At 47.5% G+C, this 20011-nt stretch overlaps 1 long non-coding RNA gene across 2 annotated transcripts in view; it reads right to left on the bottom strand.

The window, feature by feature from the left end:
• LOC106730445 overlaps nt 1-19430 on the bottom strand; it is a 29965-nt gene extending 10535 nt beyond the window's left edge. The window contains exons 1-3 of one of the 2 annotated variants that reach the window (XR_004320168.1): nt 19317-19430; nt 12931-12985; nt 8432-8650 (exon numbers count right to left, since the gene is read on the bottom strand). This is a non-coding gene — a long non-coding RNA (uncharacterized LOC106730445). Of the gene's footprint in view, nt 1-8392; nt 8651-12930; nt 12986-19316 lie in introns of those variants that run through there. The other variant, XR_001366907.2, reaches the window with a different exon arrangement.
• Between the last annotated feature and the right edge of the window lie 581 nt (nt 19431-20011).

Raw genomic sequence — 20011 nt, 5'->3', positions numbered from 1 at the left:
AAACCTAATTGCCTCACCCCCTAAAAACGTAAATAAGTAAAAAATTTTTAAATGGCGTTTTGTTTCCCTAGCAATTTATAAATCTCTACATTGGACCATGGATTATATTATAGGCAATATTTGGATAAGTCGAGTTCCATAAAGACAGTTTGGAGGTGCAGGGCTCTCACTAGTGGGGGGACACAGTAGGCAGGGCTCAGGGAATGAGGGAGGGGTGTCAAGACCTCAGACCTCCTGACCACATCCAAGTTGGCTTGCGCTCCCCGCCGTGGACTGATGCCGGAATCAGGAGGCAGGGGGGTTATCTCTTCAAGGCAGGAGGTGGAGATGGGAGGCGTCGGACTGCTCCCGCGTGTGGTTGGGGCTGGTTCCCTGGAACCCTGGCTTAGGTGGCTATGAGACATAGACCACACCCATGAGGGATCACAAACCTGTTTCCTGCTTGGCTGAGTCTGAGGGAGGTAAGATTTTGATACCTTTGATACCTTCCGTAAGAGCTAGAGGTTGGGGGAGTGCTGGGCCAGGGGGTCCAGGGCCCTGGCCTTCAGCCTGACAGTCGTGGCAGGGGGTCTGGAGAGAAAGAGTGGACTGACAGGTCTTTACAGACTTTCAGGCCCTGAGGCCAGTGGGATTCAGAGATGGGCCCAGGTCTCAGCAGGGAACTTGCGTTTGAATCAGGAAAGCTGGGTGAGCTCTCGCTTAGTCCCGGCTAAGGGGGCGGGCAGAGGCACCCCGGGAGGGTAAGACGGAGCCTGGTCCCTTCCCACTGGTAGAGCTGAGGCCCCTTTGCTCCTACCACAGCTCAGCGCTGGGGGTGGGGGGCGGGGTGAGACGGCAGTAACTAAGTAATTGGGGCAGGGGAGGGGCTGCCACTTGGCGTGGCAGGTAGCGCTCAGGTTCAGGGTCTGAAGACCTGGGCTCTCACGAGAGCTCTTTCCTCGGCAGCCGTCGGTCTGAAGGAATTACTCACCTCCGCGCCTGCTTCCTCACCTTTAAAAGGGGAAGAATGGCAAGCACCTGTGAGACGTGTGTAAGGTCACACACTTCAAGCCTGTGGCACTCAGCACTTGGCACGTGATACAAGCTTGATCAACACGGATGCCCTGCCCTCTGGCTTCTTGGTGATGCCAGACAAAGGATCCATGTCCTTGTCGCCTAAAAGGGGATAACAACTTCACAGGGACATTAGCAGATACTAAGATCATAAGACACGTTAGGGTACGGGGGCTGTGACTGGTGGTGACTGACCACCGTTCCTCTTGTCTGCCTTTCCCCGTCTCCCCTTAGGTGAAGTCGTGACTGGGTTCAGCTCACGGGATGCGGGCAGAAGTTGTGTGAGCCACTTCCAAGCCCAACGTTAAGAACATCCCTCCAGATTCTCCAGCTCTCTTCTCCTGCCACAATGACCTCGGAAGCCACAGAAGTAAGTAAGCGGGCTGCCCAACCTGCGTTGTGAGAAGCCAACCTTTATGGAGGGCTTATTTGTTCTTGCAGCATAGCTGAGACTCTCCTGACAAATTCAGGTACTGCAGAACTCCACAAGTTTATCTACCCCTACTGCCATTCCCACTCCCTTCCCCAAAAAGAAGATATTACTTACAATAAAATGAAGACTTAAAACCCTTCATATAACATGACCTTGTAGGGCTGATGGCCAGTATCAAAAGGAGCAGTCTTCCTTGTACGTTGACTTGGCATTCAGACGATGCTGAAGTGGCTCCTCGGTTACAGAGAACTATTTGAGTAAGTGTGGCTTATACAGACGGGCAGCATCCCAACTTCCAGTGGATATATTTTCTACGCTTTAATGTTCCAGGCTAGAGAACTGTTTCATACTAATCTTTGTATTATAAAATTAATACCTGATTATGGTAAAAAAAAAAAATTCAGAGCACGGATGGGCATATCCTGAAAAGCAGAAGTTGTTTTCCTCTCTTAAACACAGTCCACCCCTGAGACAGCTTTTCTTATAGACTTTCTCTTTCAGTACAAGCTGTTTAAAAAATCACAGTTGGAATTATCCTAAGTACATTCTTCAACAAGTTGCCTTTTAAATTTGAAAATGGGATTTGAATAGGACGTACCTTAATGACTACATAGTGTTCCATCATGTGAATATACTGTAATTTATTTAAACATTTATATGGTTTTCAGAATTTCTTGTTTGCAAATGATGCATCCATGCTTACATTTTTGCCCATTTGTGGGAGTATCTCTGCAGGATAAATTTCTGGGAGGAGAATTTCTGAGTTAAAGGGTATGTGCTTTAGAGATGTCGAGAGATTTTGCTAAATTGCGCTTCTAGAATGCAACACCGATTTACACTCTCAAGAGGGGTGCATCAGTGCGGTTTGTGTATCCTTTTCTGTGTGCATGCATTCAGTCAATTAATAAATCATTCAGTCAACAAAATATTTGTTAAGTTGTCTTTTATGGTGCAGGTGGTCTGTAGGTACCATGTTAAGAGAAACAGAGGCAACCCCGGCTCTAATGGGGATGACAGTGTCGTGGGGAGATAGCTGGGAGCCATGAAAGCACAGAGGAGCTGGTAACATCTACATTGGGGGCGTCAACCTATACAGCTTGTGAGAATGGCCATCTGGCACACAATATTTAAGTCTTTCAAAAGCTAACAATAAAACCTTCTTGTGGTCTGTTTTTACTACTTTTTTTTTTTTTTTTTTTTTTTGCTTTCGTTCATGTTAATTTCCCCGTTCTTTATCACTAAGCACATTTTACCTTTCATTTTTCTATATTTCCTCCTTTATTCAATAGCACCAACTATGAGTAATGTGTATTCCTTTTGCTGTAAGTCATTGTGCCTTTATCTTTATATAATGTTTAGACTTTGGCCTTTTTTTCCCTGAAAGATTTAAGCAGTTTAATTTTAGTAAAAAATACATAACATTAAATGTACCATCTTCACCATTTATGAGTACACTGCTCAGTGGTGTTAAATATAGTCACGTTGTTGGACAACAGAGCCCCAGAATTCTTTCATCTTCCCAAACTGAAACTCTGTACCCATTAGACAGCCACACTCTGTCCCCTCCTTCCCCATCCCCGGGCAACCCCCATTCCACTTTCTGCCTCTGTGAATTTGACTACTCTAGGTACCTCATGTAAGCGAAATCACACAGTATTTGTCTCTCTGTGACTGGTTTATATGACTTACTATAATGTGCTCAAGGTCCATCCATGTTGTAGCACGTGATTGGATTTCCTTCCCTTTGAAGGCTGAATAATATTCCATTGTATCAAATATACCACATTTTTTTATTTTTAATGTTTTTTAATTGATTTATAATCATTTTACAATGTTGTGTCAAATTCCAGTGTAGAGCACAATTTTTCAGTTATACATGAACATACATATATTCATTGTCACATTTTTTTCTCTGTGAGCTACCACAAGGTCTTGTGTACAAATATACCACATTTTTTAAGCTAGTCATTGTCAGTGGACACTGGGTTGTTTATGCCTTCTGGCTGTTGTGAATAACACTTTAATATGGGTGCATAAATATCGCTTGGAGACCCTGCTTTCAGTTCTTCTGGGGATACTCCCAGATGGGGGATTGCTGGATCACAGAGTAATTCTATGTGGATTTTTTGAGGAAACACCAAACTTGTTTCCGCAGTGGCAGCATCATTTTACATTCCCACCATCAGCGCACAAGGCTTCCAATCCCACCGCACACTCGCCACCTGCCCTTCTCTGTTTTTCTTTGATAGCAGCCATCCTAATGTGTGAGCGGGCAGCCCTGTAGTTTGATCTGCATTTCCCCCTGACGTGACGTTCGGCATCTTTTCAGCTGCTTCTTGGCCGTTAGTATACCTTCTTCGAAGAAATGTCTATTTAGGACTTTTGCCCATTTTAAAATTGGTTTGTTTTTTGTTTTCCTTCTTTTTCAAGACAAGAACATGCAGAAACAAGAAGGGTAAATTCTGAAAGATTCTTTTGAAGCTTTTATTCTGAGATGACAGTCTCAAATCCTGGCCCCGGGCAACATTCTCAAACTCAGGAGCAGTCATTTCTTTGACTCCAAGTTCCCGGAGTTCAGCGCCCACAGAGCTGTTTTCAGGGCACTGGCCTCAGGCCGAAGGGGCACTCTGCTCCTCCGAGAACTTCACGATGGTGCCTTCTGCACAGCCTCGTCCTGTTTGGGAGAGGACTCCTGACAAAGTGCTCCTCCAGTTTTGGGTCTCATGAGAGCCCCTCACAGCTGTGCTCCCAGCCACCTGGCCTCATCTCCCTCTCTTCCTTGGAGTCCTCGAGAGTAGTTCGCAGAGGACTTGATCCCAAAGAGAATCCCTGATTCTCACCGTTCCCTGGCCTCTGGGGTGGGGAAGCTATGTGGGGATTTGGGATCGGACACCCCATTAGCTGTTTGAAAACTGTGTCTCCCGGGTGTCACCCAGAGCCACCGGGCTTCTCAGTTTTCACCTGTAACTCTTCTGTTATGACCTAATGCTGCAAAGGCATGTAGGTTTCCTTTATTGCCAGGAAGGAAATCTGACTGACCACGGGCACACGAGGCCGGGAGAGGAGAGCGGAAACACGGCTCCTCCAAGGCGTCTGGCTGCCAAGCCCGAGGGGCCCCCGATGGCCCCTGCCCTGCACGCCTCCTCCCCACGTTCCCTTTTCTGCTCTTCTTTCCATCTGCCCCGGCTCAGCGACGTTTGGTCCTTCACGTCTCGTGGGCCCTTGGAGGAGACTTCAGGTGCTCCTGATCCTGCAGACGGAAAAGTGTCCAAGGCAAACAGCTCTTTTCCATACAAATATTGCTCAACTGTCAGAACGTAGCTTCAAGTCAGTGACTTAGGCCGACAAGTTTTCTGCTGTATAAAAAGCGAAATCCAACCGAGTGAATCTGAAGGTCTGATTGGCTTTAATAGGCGATTCATGAATCAGGCACCCTCCCCTCCAGCCACCAGAAGGGCGCTCCCAGGGGTCGAAAATGGAAGGTTTATAGGAATAAGGGTGGGGCCAGGGAGCTACCCACAAAGAAAAGAAAGGATTGTTCTTAGGCTGGGATGCCTCCTTTTTGGGGGAGAAGGGAACGCAAGGGTTTTATCATGCAGATAGCCTGTTCTTCCTGGGGGTGGCGGGGTGTGGACAGTAAAAAGAAGGACCCACGCGACAGGTTGCTTCTCTGGTGCTGACCTGAAAATTCCAGAGTGACTGATGATGGTCACATTTCTGGTGGTCTTCAAATTCACTCTGTTGGGTTCTTTTCTTTCTTTCTTTTTTTTAAAATCACTGGGATAGGTTAGGTATTGAATCTAGGTTTGATATCATGGGCTTTAGCACAAGCGATGCCTGTAGCTTTTCTCTTTAATACCAGATAGGAGGGTTGGGAGGCAAGAAGTCATAGGGACTCCCACGTAAGATTTCATTTAAAGGAGATGCTCTACTGGTTTGCATAAGGAAGGAAGGAAGGGAGGGAGGGAGGGAGGGAGGGAGGAAGAGAGGAAGGGAGGAAGAGAGAGAGGGGAAGAAAGGGAAGGAAGAAAGGAAGGCCAGACACAGTGAAAAGTGGTGCTTGGAAGCTGTCCCTTGTGGTCAGTATCGGGTTCCTGCAGGGAGAGTGGTGACTCAGGACCACTTGTCCACTCCATCTGGGGACACTACCGTCTCCTTCTGGAGGCAGGGCTGGAGTATTTGTGCAAGGTCTCAAGTCTCTCATCCAGGCTTTTCCTTCTTGGGAGTGATGACCTCTCATGTTTAGGAGTCCAACGTTGGTTCCTACCCGGTTTCAACATAAACACACAGTTGTGTTTAGGGTCCAGGGAAGACACACCAGCTGCCCCAGCTCTGCCCCTTGGAGAATAATGAGTCACCAGCTCATCCTGTTATTGGTCCCATGAACCCTGCCATCTGCAGGACTGTGGCTCCATCTCACGCTGCCATGACTTGCAGAAAAGGCAGCAAACCCCACAGGGTTTGGGCAAGACTGTGTGTGATTTTGTGTCCAAACTCCAGCCTCTCAAACATGAGGGCAGGTAGAGGAGGCCTTTCCACAGTCCCTTCAGCTAAGGAATTCTGCATATTACTTTAACATTTTTAGAATTATTTTTAGAGTTTTTTGGGGCAAATTTTTTTTAGAGTTTTAGACTACATTTTTAGAGTTTTAAAAGAAATTTTAGTTTAGCAGTAAACATCTGGTTATTAAGAATTATAAGATAATTTTGGGGTGGGTAAGGGGTGAGAACTGGAAAATATTTCTTTTGGGGGTTAAGATTTACGTATATTCTCTCCTACTTGAAACTTTTATAATAAACGTATACAGAACATTTCTTTTTTAATACGAAACCACAGGTGAATAAAGTCTCAAACATGCTGTAGGCATCAAGAGGATTATCTGCAGCTAGAGAAGGAATCTGCAGTTCCAGGGCTGTAATGCAGGTTGCGAGCAGTGAAATTGAATTTCTTAAGTCATGGAGCTGGTCACCCATCCTGGCTGGGCTGTGGGCAGGCTGCAGAGTAAATAAAGTTTCCTCTAGGCTGTTCTTAGAATAATACACTATATTTAAACTGTGCTTTCGAGATGCACAGGACTTAACATACTTCAGATGAAACGTGCGACTCCAGGAGGTACAGATTATGCTTCTCATTTTCCAGCTGAGGAAACCCATGTCCAGGGAGATTAAGTGACTTGCCTGCCCCAAGGTGCAGAATGAGTACCAGCGCCAGGAGCTGAGATAAAAATCCTGTTCATTCTCTTCCATGCGAGGGACCGACAAACCCCTCCAAGTGCTTTGGATATTAGACTCTGTACTAGAGGCTTTGTCTGAACATTCCGAGCCTCAGGCCCTCTGCCCTCACTGGCTTCTGCTGTTCCCTTGGGTCCCCGCAGGGCAGTGGACTCCGGGCTCACTGCCTCAGACCGCAGTTTACAGCTGACGGCATTTCCTCCTCCCGAGGGCACCTGTACGGAGGAGAGTTTCAACTGGACCTAACAGTACACTACCGCGTACTTACATTTTTCTAAGGGGGTAGATCTTACGTTAAGTAGCCTTAACACTAATAATAATAGCAGACAGGGTGGGAGGAAGCTTTGGGAGGTGGTGGATATGTTTATGGCCTTGATGGTGGGGATGCTTTCACAGGTGGAGACTAGGCCCCCAAATCATCGACACATTAAGTGTGTAGAGCTTTCATATGTGAGCCATATCTCAATAAAGTGCTTTAAAAATGAAAAAAAAATTTTTAAAAAGATCGCAAGGAAAAGAACCTCTGGATGGTAACATTCTGGGCCTGAGACAGGGTGCGTGTCACCTGCAGGGACAGAGCTCCAGACCTCTGGTTTTTCTTCAGTCACACTGCATGTCATATTATGTTTTATCGCAGACATTCACTCAGCCAGTTAGGATGTATTTATTGAGGGCTGACCGTGTGTTGACACTCATCCAAGATTCCAATCCAGCTTTTAATCTTTTAATTGAGTAGAAGCACGCTTTAAGAGCAGGTGCGTGGGGTGGATATTCCATGATGCCGCTTACATTCTGGTAATGTCTTGATTTCTTCAAGGCTGCGTTGCCTTCACATAGGCGGAGTGGGGTGACCAGCTGTCCCAGTGGGCCCAGTAGCGAGGGGTTCCCAGGACTCAGGACTTTGGGTACTGAAACTGAAGTCCCAGGCTGAAGGGGATGGTTGAACACCACGTGACGCAAATGAGTATCAGACTGAGAGGTCGCCTCTCTTCTCAGACCCTGTTTTCAGAGTGTAGGTTCTTTCTGAGAGTGAGTTGACTTTAAATTGGTCGAGTTCCTCTTTATCCTGGGAGTATTTCTGTGTATGAGAAACCTTCTCAGATAAACAACCAGCTGACCAAAAATGGACTCAAGGTTACCTTCATGTGAAAATTTCAGGCGGCAGTTTAAAACAGACGCTGCCTTCTAAACAGTTACAGACTGTACTAGGTTGAACGGTGTCCCTCCTACCCCTCAAATTAAGGTCCACTGGGACCTGTGAATGTGACCTGATTTGGAAATAGGGTCCTGAAGATGTAATCAAGCTAAAACGAAGTTATACTGGGTTAGGGTGGATCCTAAATGGATCCACTGTGACTCTTGTCCCTATAAAAAGAGGGAAATCTGGACGCAGACAGGAGACATATTTTAGGTGCACAGCAAAGTAATTCAGTTATACATACATTATATATTCAGATTCTTTTCCATTATGGGTTATTATAAGTCATTGAATATAGTTCCCTGTGCTCTACAGTAGGTCCTTTTTGTTTATCTATTTTATATACAGTAATGCGTATTTGTTAATCCCAAACTCCTAATTTATCCCCCATCCCTCACTTTCCCCTTTGAACGACAAGTCTGTTTTCTTTGTCTGTGAGTCTATTCTGTTTGTAAATAAGTTCATTGGTCCCATTTTTAAACATTCCACATGTAAGCGATATCATGTGATACAAACCTCAATCAGGTTAAAAAAGCAGCTTTTCTGTTTTCAGGTACAGAAGATTCCGGCTCATCTTCTCGGGGTGATGGCTTCTGAGTGACCACATCATCTCGGTCCTTTACGCTAACCTCATTTCAGACTCCACACCTGACCTTACAGCACAGCTCACTGGACTGGGCTGACGTCCTCCACTTCTTCCCACGTGGTCTACGCTTCCCTCGGTATCATTCTAACCTGTTCTCAGGGAACACAAGTTCTAATGTGTAGAAAGTTGAAATTCAAGATAAAGCGAACATTTATCACCTAAGAAAGAGAGGAAAACAACCACAAAAGAACCTAGGATTCAGGTATTCTGGTAGTAAGTAACTTTCTTAAAAATAAAGGGAAGTCATTTTCTATTTTTGGCACTGAAAACCAGTTTGGCTACTTATTGTCCATTAAAGTAACTTAAACTTCATTGAAAAACAGCAAGAACAACAACAGCAGACCAGCCTTGTTTAATAATGTTTGCTGGGACACTTCCTTGGCAAGGGTGGGGTGGGGGGCTGGGGGGTGCTAGGACTTTCTGCTTTCATATCTGTATATTGCTTGAGTTTCCTAAAGCAAGCTTGTATTACTTTTGTGATCAGAAAAAGCAATAAAGGGAAATTATTTCCTTGAGGGTAAAAATGTTGGGAAGGAATGAAGTCTTTTAGAAAACAATTTCTGGAAAGCCTTATGAAATTTCAGGTAAGATTCTGTTTCTAGGGAGTTGCTGGGGAGCGTCAGGTTCCTAATGGAAATCTATTGAGCAGTGATGGATGGTTGAAAGAAAGTGCCATAGTCTTTTAATGGTGAGGCGGGAAGCCCCATAAAAAGACCGGCAGGACCCCTAAGCAGAGCCGCTGTTCTCCCCGCCAGCACCGCCCAGTTCCCTGGCCCAGAGGCTTTATCTCACTTTTTGCCTCTTAAGTGGCTAACTTACACCTAGAATTCTATTGGTTCCCTGATTGGTTATTTCCCTCACTCCTGATTGGTTATTACTCTCACTCCTGATTGGTTATTATTCTCATTTCTGATTGGTCCACTTTCCTAACTTCTGATTGGTCCGTTTGTAGTACTTCATTTGCATGGAGCTCACTCCTGATTGGTCTAGTTCTACAAAGCTTGTTCCTGGTTGGTCAACTTCTGTTATACTTTATTTGCATATGATGTTGCAAAGTTTAAAACTGGCAGCCTATAAAAGGCCTGTGTGACGCAGTAGATGGGGGCCAAAGCTTGGAGTGTTAACTGCTATGCAGCTGGTGGTGTAATAAACCTCAGTTTTTCCATGTCGGCAAGTGCTGTTTGGGCTCGAACTCGGATCCAAGTTGCTGTGACAACTGACCTGTAACAGCGGGCTGTAACACATTTTTCTGCAACAATGGGTAGGAGAACGTTCTTTCCTTGTTACCAGAAGGGATCTAGGCCAAGTTTATGGTTACCACACCAGGGGAGAATGTCTACTCTGGCTTTTGGAAAGCTAATGAGAGGGGTTAGCACCATTGGAGGTGGGAAATAAACCAGGAGCCATATGGGAACACTTGACAGTTCTTGGTGTGATGCAGACACTCATGTGTGGGTAAGTCTCACCACCAAAATGGAAAGTTGTTGGGGATGACTTTAGATAAAATGTGGCAAAGGAGAACAGTTACAGAAATGAACTGAAATACTCATACTCAGCAAACATTAGCTTTTGGTCATTAATCGGTTCTCTTGTCACAAAGCCAGATTTAGCATTGGAGCCTGGAGTTCAAGAAAGGACTGACTGTTGTAACTTACACAGATAGATTGTAGTTGGTGTCTACATACTAGAGTTGGAATTGTTTACGACAGTTTAGAAATACTGATCAACAGACCAAAATAAAAGTAGACATTTTTATAATTGTAATCATTATGAGAGAGGAAAAAAAGGAGTGGACTGTACGGAGTTTGGGGAAATTTTTCTCCATTACTTCTGAGGCTTGGGAACTGAGATAGTGACCACTACCTGGGTCAAAGCCCACCCATTACTCCAAAAGCCCATTTTATGGGAGGGCTTGGCTTGCCTGACCTGGGTACCCATCAAGTGTCTGAGGACAGGAAATTGTATTGGGGAGGGGGTGATTCTCTGAGACTCAAAGGATGCGGTGATCAAGGACTTACACTCCATGCATAAATGGTGAGAGGCAGCACTGAAATCAGGACAGTGGTATCAAGGGTGTAGAAGTTCAGCATGAGATCAGGGTCATAACCAGCAAAGAAAGTCAGGCTGGGTGCCATGATCATCTTAAGATGCCTACAGCTCTCCTTTTTTGGCTGGTGTCTACAACCCATTGAGATGAGCAGATTTAATGGAAAAATACAAGGAAGATATATTTCCAGTGGTTCTTAATTTGGACTCTTAGACTGGCTTCATGGAAAGTCACCATGGGAACCTCCTAAAACTGTCTGCAATACTCTATGTATCCACCTTATTTTTTTCCTGTTCTGCTCTGGGCTCCACCTCTTGTCTCCTACTCCAGTGAGATCTCATACGTGCCAAGGCCTCTGGGTGTGTCCAAAGCTGATGGTTCTTTGTGTGTCAAGAGTGGAACTGAGTTTCAGTCAAAAAATGGGCAGAACACCTAAATAGACATTTCGCCAAAGAAGACACAGAGATGGCCAACAGGCACATGAAAAGATGCTCAACATCACCGATTATTGGAGAAATGCAAATCAAAACTACAATGAGGTATCACCTCACAGCGGTCAGAATGACCATCATCAAAAATTCCACAAATAGTAAATGGTGGGGAGGGTGTGGAGAAAAGGGAACCCTCCTGCACTGCTGGCGAAAATTTAAATTGCTGCAGCCACTACAGAGAATAGTATGGAGGTTCCTTAAAAAACTAAAAATAGACTTACCATATGATCCAGCAATCCCACTCCTGGGCATATATTCAGAGAAAACTATAATCCGAAAAGACTCATGCACCCCCAGTGTTCATAACAGCACTATTTACAATAACCAAGACACGGAAGCACCTGCGTGTCCACTGACAGACCACTGGAGAAAGAAGTTGTGGTATATATTTATAATGGGCTGTTAGCCCTAACAAGTAATGCCACTTGCAGCAACATGGATGGACCTAGAGATGATCATACTAAGTGAAGTAAGTTAGAGAGAGAGGCCTCTGATAGTGGGAGACCCTCATTGCTGCTGGCCACCGTATTTCTGGCCACGTGGGGAAAGCAGCCTAGAGTGAGGGGAACGAGGCTGAGGGCAGAGGAGGCTGAGATGCGAGAAGAATGGGAAAGACAGGTGGCATCTGAGTCCTGTTTCGGTGGTTTCAGCTGAGCCCCCACTTCTCCATGCTTAGGTAGGCCATTCCCTCCTGCCATGACATCAACTGTCACTCTTCCAGTATTTCTCCTTTCTGCCTAAGACAGTAAGTTTTTGTAGCTAAGAAGTAAAATAATCTTCAGTAATACCATTTACGGGTAGAGATAAAGACTCAGGACATAACAAAGACCTGTAATTAATAAATAAGGTGTCTGATAAAGGGAGGAGGAAAAAAATTGCAATGGAAAAATTAAGACATTTTGTGTGTGAAAAACAAAGGAATAAGTAAGACATGAAGGATCCAAGCAGAGGTGGGGCCAAAATGGGAAAGGGAGTGCCTGCCTCCCCAGGTCTTCAAGCAGAGGCTGATGGAGACGTCATCTGTCCCTCTGGGCAAGTTGGACTATGATGTATCAGGTCACTTTGTTGCAGAAAAATGTGTTACAGCTCAGTGTTATAGCTCGATGTTATGTCTCGGTGTTAAAGCTCGGTGTTACAGCTCAGTTGTGACAGCAACCTGGATCCAGGCGGGAGACCAAGCAGCACTCGGAGAGTTGGAAAACTCAGGTTTATTACACCAGCGGGCCCAGAGGAGTTAACACTCCAAGTTCTGGACCCCGTCTGTAGGTTTACACAGGCCTTTATAGGCTGCCAGTTTAGACTTTGCAACATCATATGCAAATAAAGAATAACAAAAGTTGACCAACTAGGAACAAGCTTTGTAGAAATAGACCAATTAGGAGGGAAAGAAATAACCAATCAGGAGTGAGCTCAGGGAACCAATAGAATTTTAGGGGTAAGTAAGCTGTTTCAGAGGCAAAAAGTGAGAGAGAGCCTCTGGGCCAGGGAGCCGGGTGGTGCTGGCAGGAGAGTAGTGGCCCTGCTTGGGGGGCCTGCGGGTCTTTTTATGGTGTTTCCCACCCCAATTTATGTGTCGGAGAGTCTGACAAAGATACTCCAATTGTGTAGTGTTCTGTGACTCTTTCTGCAGCTTTCACCCTCTGGTTTTTAGTTTATGGAGACAGATTTCAAAACTAGATAAAAATCACAAACCAGAGGGGAAGAAACAATATTAGCTGGCAGTGACCTACTGGATGGTCTTTAATGTGACTTCAGGACGTCCTTATTCTGGGACTTGTCCCCTAGATCGAGAAAAATTTTGTAGGATGAAGATGTTCTGTGTGGGACTCACGTGACAGTACATCCCAGGTGCTGTGGTATCTCAGTGGCCATCTTCCGAATCACACCTGGAGAGGAGAGAGTTAAGTTAAAGCCCCAAATGAGAGATATCAAGTAATTCATTGAACGGAGGGGTGGGAGGAGTGCTGGGTGTAGGTGAGCTTAGGGGAGGCTTAAATAGAGTTTTAATTATGGGGCCGGAAGGGAGGTGCAGGAGGCTGGCCACCACAGGGACGAGTGGACTCAGGTGTTTTACCCCCAGCCTGAGGCGGGTGGGTTGAGATGGGGCAGGAGGGACTCCAATCCAGGTTCTCCATTCACATGGCCCTCTAGCTAGTGGAGTTCATTGGCCAAGAGCATGGAAATCTTCAACACCTTGTTAAGTGGCTTCAGGTTCTTCTGCAGAAAATGGACTTTCCTTAATTACTGGCTCATGTCTGACCTCACAAGGGTGCTTGGTGGTGAGAAGGTGTTGGGAGTGGAGGTTGGGTTGGTGAGGGAGGCAGAGTTAAAGGTGACAGTGTGACATGACAAGGTGGGATGAAGATCTGGCTGAGGGACAGGACAGCAAACATTATGGCTGAAAACAGTTTGCCTAAAAGCAGATGGCAGAGAACAAATTGGTCAACACAACCATTTGGTTGAGACGACAGCTGTGTCAATGGTAGCCCACAATTGTTTCAATATTGGTAGTTTTTGGGCACCACACAGATGGTTTTGCAACCATTTTTTGGTCAATTTTCCCCCAGATTTCTTTCCTCATTCTATTTACTTAAAAATTTGAATTCATTTCCAGCACATTTTTCTTGGAACACAGGTGACCTAGACCTTTTGCTCCAAGGAGTGGTAGCATCTGAAGTCGGGGGGACATGGTCAAATTCGAGAGTTAGGACTAGAGCTGGAGTTGAAGAGCTTGTGAAAGAGGATGGGGTCAGGATGTTGGGATGGGGCTGGATGGAGAGGGGGCTGTCAGAACCTAAAACTAGCAACCAAGAGGACACTCAGAGCATAGGCCATCATGGGCTTGGGTCCAAAGGTTAAATGGTCAAGGTGCAGTATTTCCAAAATCATGACTGCTGGAGGCCACAAATTCCTTCCCATAGGGAGCGACCCTGAGTAGTAAGGTGGTGGAGAGAGTGCTTGACTATATCCAAATCCCGGGCCGTCTGCAGGCTCCCAGCAGGTGAGAGCTCTCTTTCCACTCTTTGGATATAAGTCAGGGGCTGATGGGAGACCTTGAAACCAAAAGAAATCTACCAGCGGAAATGTCATGCAAAAAGGAAGAGCCGGCCGTGGCTATGCCACCCACAATAACGTCCTCTCCCGCAGGAGGCACGTCCATCCTCCGGCTCAGCTAACAACTTGCAAGACCTGCCACTCTGTTTGGATGTCATCGACTACCGCTTCCGGCGAAGCAATCTGAGAGCCTGTCGGTGCACGCGGAGATGGCCCTTCTGCGGATGGTTTATAGCCTTTTGATTTTATTTAATATGATTCTATGAATGCTAAGTAAACTCATTCATCACACCTTCACTGGGTTGTGGGATCCACGCAAACACATCACAGAGTCTCTGCAAGTCATTCTATGGCAAACACCTTCTCATTGAAAACCCGAGGACCAGAGCTTGTACTGCGGTTGAGTGTCATAGCAGAGTGTTTTTAATTAAAAAAGTAATGCACGCACATGTTCCAAATGTGGACAGAATGGAAGGATGGCTAATGAAGATAAAATTCTTCATCCTGCTCCTGGAGCTCAGTCCTCCTTCCTGGAACTCCTGTTATTTCCAAGGGGTTACGCTGTTGCCCTCCAGAAATTTCCATGCATGTATACAGTTTTGAATTAGCAACCAGCATTTTTCAATCGGTAATTACGATTTTTCTCCAATAACTCTGTCCCGGAAACTGGCAGTGGCACCAGGGGAGGGGTGAAGATGTCGCTGCTAAGGAAGGAGCCGTCCCAGGGGCACGAGTCTAGGAGACGCTGCTTAGCCAGGGCGGCAGCTCTGAGCTGAGGGCCAGAGGGCTAACAACGGAGATTGTCAGCAAACAGTGGAAAGCTGGCTTCCGTCACACTCTCCAGATGCATCACGGTATTGTTATTGGTTGCCGATGGCTGTCTCTTTCTGTTCAGAGGTATTACTAGACTGTCCCCTAGACTGAAATAATGTCATGCTGGCAACAGTCAGGTTCCCCTGCCGTCTCTGGGACACGAGCAGAGTGTTCTCATCTCATTTCATTTCCCCTGTGAGGCACGGGGGGAAATACTAATACAGCCCTCGCCCTTTGCAAAACTCTTCCTCGGATGCATGTTGGAAACTCTCTGTCTTGGCAGTGAATTTATAGCTTGTGAGGAGAGGAGGCTGCCGTTAGAGTACAGTGAGCGTCACGAAGCTTCACTATTTTTATGACAGCTGTCCAAGGAAAGATGAAAATCCTGAGGAAGTCTGAACAGTCGTTCCCCCGCTGCCCATCAGAGAAATCAGGCCAGACCACCCACTAGAATGTGCTCTGATCTGTTGATTTTCCTCTTAACTCACGGAAGTCGGCTTTGAGTTATGCGTACCCAGGGAAACCCAGGAGATCTATTTATTCTTAGGGGTCCCTGGAAAGCCGCGTCTTCACAGCAGTTCATGTATTTACAGAAAACAAACATATGGCTTGGTGGTGTGTTGAATATAAATGATATGCATGTTTCTATTTTGATGTCTCTATCTCAAACCATAGATTATTCAAATTGAAATAGATGGTAGAGGTCATCCTTAAAGTAGTAGATTTCAGCTACACGGTTCATTTGAGGGTGAGAAAAAACAAAAGCCTGCAGAAAGCCCGAGGAAGCCAAGCCATTTGACGACAGAGCCAGGCTGGAAAGCAGGCAGGCTGGTTATCCTCGGTTCCCCGCTCCCACCCTAGCAGGACCCGGTCTCTGCTTTTCTCTGTCTTCTCTGTGCCCCTGGAGACTAACCCCCCAGAGCAGCATCTCCTGAGCTCCCTTCCAGGCTGGCTTCTGTTTGCTTTTGGCCATTGGGAGGCATTGGCACTAGATGAGAGGGCTGGGGGAAGACAGAGAGCCTGGGGGTGTTCCTCCCGCCTGCTCCCTGTTCTGACACCCTGTCTCTGGTGCAGCTCTGCGTCTTCACAATGGCTGCTCCCTTCTCTCCGGTTCCAGCTCTCATCTGTGCTCGGTCGTCCCCTTGGTCCTAGGGATGGCGACACTGCCCTCTGTGGCCAATCTCTGGATTCCCCACCATCTCCTGTGTGGTCCCTGAGCCCTGCCCATGCCTCTGGGCAAGGCAAGGAGTCCTCTCACTAGAGTTTTCCATCTGAACTGTGCTTCCTGCCGGGTCCCTGATGGATACACCAGGCGTCCTGAATCCCCACCCTGGCTTTTCTTGCTTCCCCGTGTTGACGTGTGTGGGCATCTATGCAATAAACCCCCATTACAGTGCTTGGCACACAGAAGTTGGCCAACACTTGCGGAGTGAATTAATGGACGCACACACACTAACTGCCGCCTGCAAAAAACATGACAAATTCTGAAACGGAATGTTGCCTAATATTTGAGCAAAATGTATTCATGTTGAAGCTTTCCTAAAATTAGTAAGCAAAAGTGCTGAGGCCCATGTGCTCTCAGAAGTGACAAAGACCGTCCGAGGGAAGCACCACGACCTAGGTGGCTGGGCGAGCTGTACAGCATGTGGTTTAACTGAGTTGTTTAAAAAGACAACCACCTAGTTAATAAAAATATGTAACAGTGAAAGAAGACACATCTGTAATGCCTAAAACTGAAAAGGGAAAAAATATTTAGAATAAATAAGGAAATACTGCAAATCAACAAGAAGACTATATGAATTGTCAACTTATAGGAAACGCAGAGTAACCATCATGTGAAGAGATACTTTGACTCTTTCATAAAAAAAAAGAAATGCAAATGGAAACCACAGGGAGATCTCCCTTTAAATCTGTTAGAAAATTAGAAAATTAGAAGCTGGCTATTGCTAGTGCTGGCAGGGATGTGGGATGTGGGAACCCCTCGTGCACTGGTCAGGGGAGTGTAGACCGATACATCCGTGGGGGAGCAATCTGGCAGAATTCATCGGATGAACGCTAGGTTCTTCATCAGTTACTGCTTCTGGGTACACACACACACACACACACACACACACACACACACACACACACACACACACCCCTTGGCTATGCCCTGGTGCACAAGCAGGAGATTGTTGGCAAGGCATGCATGTGTGCATGTGTGTGCGTGTGCATGGTGGGGAGATGAAGCCAACCACAGCGCCTAACCCTGGAGGGTGGAGAGGTAGAATGTGGCAGACAGACACGGCATGTAGATCTGTGTAGTACTTAAAAATGATGGAGGAGATGCTCACTTGGCAGCACGGATGTGTCTTAAATAGTGCAGCATGAACAACGTAAGCAGCAGCTATGCAACACAACCCTACTTGCAGGAGTCAAAAAGGCACATCCCAGGGAATGTGCGCTTTTTAAAGATACGTTAAAATAAAGGATGCATACCGACCCCCTGGCATGGTTGACTTGATGGGGGTGGTTGAAATAGGGATGTAAAATGGGACAAAATAAATAAGCGAAGTGAGAGGAGAGAGATAATTTTTAAAATAAATGAGAAGTTCCTGTTCTCCCCACTGCCCAGAAAAAGCAACTCAGGAACTTGAACCCACCCTGCATAAACTCTAATTTTAATGAACTCAGGTGGTTCCTGGGCCAGAGCTTTGGAGCTTCTGTTCTGATTGGTTTGGGATGGGAACAAGGATTCTGCATGAACAGACTCACTTTGTGATTCTGACAGAGGTGGCCCTCGGTCCATTTGGGAAACAGCCAGACAGACCTCACCCGCCCTGGCGCAGATCTTTCTCCTTGCCAGCTGCTGAGGTCTGGCCTCCTTTGGGCCTGCGGGGAGTCAGTCACTCCTGTCCTGCTGGGATCTGACACCTGCTCTGTGTAAATGTGACCTGGCCCCCACTCTGGCTTTGCCTAGTGGACATGACCTTGGCCCCTGACTATTTCCCTCACTGGCTTTCGTGATGGCTGTCACCCCAGCTTCATGCCCACGGTTCCTGGGACCCCATCCCCAGGAGCCAAGCCCAGCTCTCTGGTCTTTGTTGCAGGTGAGAGCTTGTCATCTGGGCCTGGCGTGAGAGCCGCGGCGGGCCCAGCCAGCCCCCAGGAGCACCTCTGCCCACGGCGGACGCCTGGCCACGGCAGTTTGCCTGGTGCGGGGTTGGGGGCGGGGACAGGCAGGTCGGGGCTCTTCCTTCCGGGTGGCACACGCCACCCTGGCCAAACAGCAGTGGCCGCCACGTGGTCATCCAGCCCCAGAGCCATTCCGAGGGCATAAGGGAACTCAGAGCAGACACGAACTGTCCCCTCTCAGAGCTGCCAGGCCAGATGACATGCCCCTAACAGTCACCCCTTTATTTTTGAGGAGCAGAGCTGCATAATGTAGGCCCCGGAATCCGGCCCCATCAGCCGCAGAAACAGAGGCCTTTTCTTTGGCGGGCTGGTGACTTCATTATACATTCCAGGGCCGCGGGAAGCGGGCGCAGCCTCTCTTCCGCCACTGGGCCTGGGACAAAGGTTGGGAAAGCAGAGGAGGGGGCACGCGTGGGCTCTGGCCGAGACGAGGCAGGAAAGTGGGGTGGGAGCGGGTGAGCCGCACGTCCCGATCCCCCGGCCGTGCACAGAAGCCCCCGTGTGGGGGGCTCAGCTGGGCCGGGGGCCGCCTCCTTCCACACCTCCCCACGGAGGAGGCGGGGACAGAAAAGGGCAGGTAGGGAGAGTGAGGGCGGGGCGGGGGCCCGCGAGTCCGTCAGCCCTGGTTGTGTCCTGGTGGGGACCAGAGTCCCGAAGCTCCTAGACACTCTTCCACTGTAACAGGGACCATGACATCCACCTCGCAGGATGGGTCTAGGGTTAGATTTTACAGTAATAGTCTGGAATCAACAGTCTTCCCAAACACTCTGCCGTGGGTCAGACAGAGGCTGGCATCGGGGACCACAGGCTGCAGTTCACACATCCAGGATTTGCATCTCATTCTGAGCACTGCAGTGGTGGACAGGCACCACTGGCCTATTTACAGATGAGGAAATGGAAACCTGGTTATTTCCGGGAACAAGTTCACAAAGCCGGGTTACCTGGCAGACCTTTTACCTCCAAGCTGAATGATGTGTCCCCTGTGTGCACAGTGTCCCTTCTCTGTTCTAGGTCCCAGCTGCTTCCCCAGCTGGAAATCCTGCCCCTTCCAGAGAACTCGATCTAGCCCTGGCCCCCACATGAAAGCGATTCCTTCTCAGCTCTGACTGCTGATGCCCCAACGCTCAGCCTGGCTTGGCCTCCTCCGCCCTCCCTCGCCCCAGGGCAGACGGTCACCTTACTTCCCAGCTCTGGCTCTTCTTTGTCACCCATCGCTCCTCTGATAGCCTGATTTGAAATGGTCCGAGTATCCTCTGCCATAGACGCAGCCTCGGCCAGCCCACGGTAGGCAGGCATCCAACCCCAGCCGTGGACTCCGACTGGCCGCTGTGTTCTTGTGTATCCAGCGCCTTCAGAGGACAAATGGCAGCGTTTCCTCACCCTGGGGGCCGCTCTTGGCCCTTTTCTTGGCACGAGGCAGGAGGGGAGTCTCAGTACAGCAGTTCTGGACCGCAAGCCTTCTTATCTGGAACTGAACATGACATGTCTTGCAGAGACCCACTTGGAGGAGTTCCAGCCCTGCATCCTCAGGACTCGGGGCCCTTTCCTTTACTAACTAAACAGCTGCGTGCATGATGGTCACTGAGAAACCGTGACTTTCTTTGTGATATAAAAGTGAATCTACTTATTTCAAAATGAAGGTCAAAATCCAGAAAACCTTCTCACACCTGCAGTACCCCAAGGCTCTGGGTGCGCTCAGCACACACTAAGCAGCAGTTCTCAGACCAGCATCCAGCAGCATCACCCTGGGAACTTAGTAAAAATTCAGATTCTTAGGTACCACCCTCAGCAGATGTGATTCAACAAGAATGCGACGGGGCTTGGCATCGAGTCTTTAGCACACTTCCCCCCCAATGCTTCAGATTTATATG

The sequence above is a fragment of the Camelus ferus genome, chromosome 5, assembly GCF_009834535.1.
Source record: "Camelus ferus isolate YT-003-E chromosome 5, BCGSAC_Cfer_1.0, whole genome shotgun sequence".
Classification (NCBI taxonomy): Eukaryota; Metazoa; Chordata; class Mammalia; order Artiodactyla; family Camelidae; genus Camelus; species Camelus ferus.
The sequence above is the reverse complement of the archived record's forward strand: the minus strand, read 5'-3'. Positions and strand labels throughout refer to the sequence as shown.